This window comes from Dreissena polymorpha, chromosome 6, assembly GCF_020536995.1.
Source record: "Dreissena polymorpha isolate Duluth1 chromosome 6, UMN_Dpol_1.0, whole genome shotgun sequence".
In the NCBI taxonomy this organism is placed as follows: Eukaryota; Metazoa; Mollusca; class Bivalvia; order Myida; family Dreissenidae; genus Dreissena; species Dreissena polymorpha.
The window spans coordinates 47,380,697-47,385,298 of NC_068360.1; the positions used below are offsets into that span (position 1 = coordinate 47,380,697).

At 30.6% G+C, this 4,602-nt stretch overlaps 1 long non-coding RNA gene across 1 annotated transcript; it reads left to right on the forward strand.

The window, feature by feature from the left end:
• The first annotated feature begins 205 nt into the window (after positions 1-205).
• On the forward strand, positions 206-4,084 carry LOC127833406 (uncharacterized). Its single transcript, XR_008027399.1, has 3 exons — positions 206-382; positions 1,840-1,960; positions 2,361-4,084. It is a non-coding gene; the product is annotated as an uncharacterized LOC127833406 (long non-coding RNA).
• Positions 4,085-4,602: the final 518 nt, after the last annotated feature.

The window sequence follows — 4,602 nt, forward strand, 5'->3', positions numbered from 1 at the left end:
GTCGACGTTTTATGACGCTAAACGTGTTTTTGTGTGACGTTAAATAACTGCACTTGATTAGTTGAAATTCATTCAAGTGAACTGAAACATATATAACTTGTGATCTTGGTAACCAGTTCACACATAAAAAGGCACTGACCCCTCGCGAAGTTATTCATTATAATGTAAACAACGTTTTTAAAGTTTGTTGAGTGTTACCATTGCTTTGTTGTTGAAATTGAAATACCCATTGGGGTTAAACGAGCGTAGAGTAACTCTACGATGTTGAAATTTACTGTCAAAGTTGGATAGATCTACGCTAATTTACAATGGAACAATATATAAACTGCTATTGATTGACGTGGAGGATTTGAAATATTAAGGAGTTGATATTCCGCATCAGGTAAGATGACGAATCTACATGACACCATGATAAAAATCGCCTTTGTTAAAGGGACTTGTTCACAGAGTTTGGCATGTTTTGAAGGTAGTCATTAAATGCTTTAAATTGATAAATGTAAACATCTAAATAGTTCCAGTCCAGTATAAACCAATGATAAAATTAAAGAAAGAAAAAAATGTAATCCACATCGGGGCTTGAACCACTGACACCTGGAGTGAAAGTCTAGCATCAACCACTTGGCTGTCCGAACTGATGTAGTACGCTCAGGTGTACTATTTATACTTTATACTTTATGTAAGCAATCTTTGTAATGTCACAAATTATAGCTCCAATATAAAAACAAGAATAACAGTAGAAAAAGAAAACAAAGAGAAAAAAAAAGTTTACCACACCGGGGCTCGAACCACTGACCCATGTAGTAAAAGCCAAGTGCCGAAACCGCTCAGCAATCCGTCTTCACATGTGGGTTTGTGTAATTCAGAGTTCATGTTCGGGTCGTCATGAGTCTTTACAACTACATTATGTGCGGACCTGACAAACCGTCTTCACATGGGTTGCCTTTTATTTTATACTTAGTAAAACCATCCGCGTGTTGTTACAAAATATAATGATGACACAAGAAATCAAAACTTTAAAATCCTTCCGCGTATGAGACGCTTTATAATTTTATCAATTTCTAACGATGATTTTTAATTAACGAAAGTGTATTTTCAGTATAAGTCTGCGGCATTAGTGTTATTTCGCACACTGATGTATATTGTTCATTTATATCTTAAATCTGTGACAAAAAGTTGAAACATTCTCATTTTGATAGAGTGTGAACAAGTCCCTTTAACATTGACAGCAAATGTTTTGTTTTGGAAGGTACCGGTAAATTAATACTGGCTAAATTTGCAGGTGTGTTATTTTTTTTAATTGAGATGGTATGGCATTAAAGGTTTAATACTTAATTTGTTTATATGTCAGATTGTAATATTATTAAAGATATGTGTAAGTTTGAGCTATTTTTGTCAAAACTTACATGTAACATGAATAAAGAAAGTCATTTACATCTTTTAAACTTTTAAGAAATGTTTCAATTTCTATTTATTATTTAACAGTCCCTTCTGTTGAGTTAAGACTAAACAATTGACAAAATCGTCTTAAGATAAGCTGTTATTTACTTTGTGTGTTGTAATTTGGACAATAATATATTAAATTCAATAATAGTATAATTCTGCTTTGGTAAGACATATTTTCTGATTTAAAATTTTTTTTTTTTTATGTAAGATTTTTATGTTTCATATGTCGGGTAAATATACTACAATCCTGCTAAAAAAATGAAATTCTATCTAATTATGTGAGTTAAACAATATTATTATTTTCATAAAATCATGCATGTCAGTCATTTTTTGTAATTTAATACTGTGTTTAAATTTAATTATGGATATTTGTTATTAAAGAATTTTGTGTTTTAGGTGAACAGATACTTCATGAATTATATGAATCACCAGGGAAAGGACCCGACTACTTGCACAGATGCATCCTGCCGGGTGAAAGAAGGGATGATCACTTTGGTAACAGATTGTTCAACTGCTTGTAAGAACTTATGTTTTGCATATAGTGACTGTTATAATTCTTACTCCTTTAAATGATTCTTTGTAACTTTGGTTTTACTAAAACATATGCATCGGAACACTACAAAAGTAAAAAAAAAAAAAATAGTTTGAATGTTTAGTTAATTTTATTGACAAGTTTAAATTAAGAATTCCGATGTGAAGGGAATCCATTTGAGACAAAGATTTCATAACATATCTTAATAAATAAAGAAACTTGTACATGCTAAAGTTTGGTGTATCCTGATGATTACCAGCCATAAGAGTTTCAACCATGACTGTCAGTTTTGTGTTATTCCAAATTATTTTAAGGAACATTAGTAGGATTACATTTTTGATTTTTTTTGCACTGGTACTTTTTTATGTTCAATCTTTATTTACAGAAATATTGATGTGGACTCAGTCAAAGGATTTGCTGTAACTCTGTACGTCTCTTCACTATGTGGACCTAAAGCGCTACAGCTGGTTGGAGATTAAGATCACCATGTACTGTTTTAATAGAGAACATCTGTGAATATTTATTCTAACAATGGAAATTCAAACCTGAATTATTATAATAAGAAGACATTTTCATGTACATGCTGGAATGTTATTTGAAGTGTAGAACTAAAATAATTTAGAATTATTATTTTTAAACACAAACACAGTTTTATTATAGAAATAATTGTATAAACTTAAGAGAAATCAGTGTTTAAGTGATGCATTTAATTTAGTGTTTGACCTATTTAATACCTTAACTATGTTTTTTTTATGTTGATTGTAATGGTAATCAAAAAAACAATAAGCTGACATCCAAAGGGTTTTAACCTTAAAGGGAATTGTTCACAGATTCAGGCATTTTATAAAGTATGTCTGTAGAAGCCTTTAATTGCTAGATTTTAACCTCAAAATAGAAATTTAGAACAGATAAAAACACCAGAAAAAATATTAGTATCCATGGGGGTCCTTAAATTATTTTACCTATAACACTCGGCCAATTTTATATTTAAGCCTTCATTTTATACTTGATATATGTGATCCATGTGAAATAACAAAATTTAACAGAAAAAACCACGGAGTGTATATTGTAATCTAGAATCCGTGAAAAAACAGAATCATTAAAAATTATCCAATCATTACCCTGTTTAATTGTATCCATTACACATGATGAATACTCATAAAAAAGCTGTATTTTCAGTTTGAGTCTACATCATTAGTGGCATTTTGCTCCCTGATTTACAATATTATTTTGTATCCGTTCCTTAATTTTGGAAAATGGTCAGTTTTACTATCTGTGCACAATTCCCTTTGATCTTTATTCTAAGTTTTGTGATCAATGGAATGCCTAATACCATTTCAATAGTAAATGAGATTACGGGTAAGTACTTGTTAAACAATAAGGCCGTAAAACGTGCAAAGCCCTTCTTTATTGTATCTCAAAATGTGAAAAGCAATTCTGAGATTTTTATGTTTTCTTCCATTTAATTACTTTTTTGAGTTATAATGCCCTACTTATTATAAGTAAATGTAATTTGTGTAAGATTAAAATGCATTTACTTGTTCTTATAAAAATAATAACATATGAAAATATACAATTTTGTGTTGTGTAGTACATTTGCTTCCATGGCAACCAATTTATTTAAATGATACCATTGTTATTTTTTTTACATTTTGAACACCAAATTAACTCGAAATAGTCACATGGATGTACTTTTCAATTATGTCATAATTTATAAAACAATATAAATACACAAGTCATAATTAAAGAGATTGTTGTTTTTTAAACAGAATTTAGTAATGTGTTTTTTTCTGAAAATAATAACCATTTCCAGAAATATTTCAGTTGGATGTTGGTAAAGCAATCTATGCATGTTAACTAAAGGTCCATTTTAATAGGGAACAAAACATATATTTACCTTGCACTTGCAGACCAGTTGGCAAAAAAAGTTGATCTGAATCAAACACATCTTTCATCGAACAATGAAAATTATCACTGAAAATCAAGAAAGTTTGTTTCTGCTTAGATATCAACTAATAATTAAAAATCTATTATTGTTGTTCATTTAAAACATGATTTTGAAGCCTTTATAAATATGGTAAAAAGATGTTTAGTTGTGATATCATAATTTGGATCTAACAACTGAATAAAATCTGCAGAGAACTTTTTACATACATTTTCTATACAGTAGTCGCTGTGGCGTAGTGGATATGGTGTCCGCCTATGGACCGGGAGGTCATGGGTTCCATCCCCATGGTGGGAGCGTTCTTTAGATCGCCTCCAAAGACACCATGATTGTACTAGTTCTACCCAGGAAACAGACTCAAGAGATATCCACAGTCGAGCAAAAGCCAGATAATGTGTTGGTATCGTCTATGTATCCAGATCCAAACATTTAATACTTCCCAAACAATACAATTCTGTAAATGAAATTATAATTTTTTTTACCTTATTTACAAAGGGAAAACCTTTGTTCTGCTTCTCCTGTTTTGGACATTCCATTTACAATAATTCAGTGACGCATCGAACAGAATCAAAGATAACCTTCCAGTAAATTCAATCCTAGAAGGAAACTCTTTGATTTTGTTACACTCTGTAAAGTCGTTAGTGCCAAAACTGGTTGATCCAATAAACATGCCAGTGTCTTG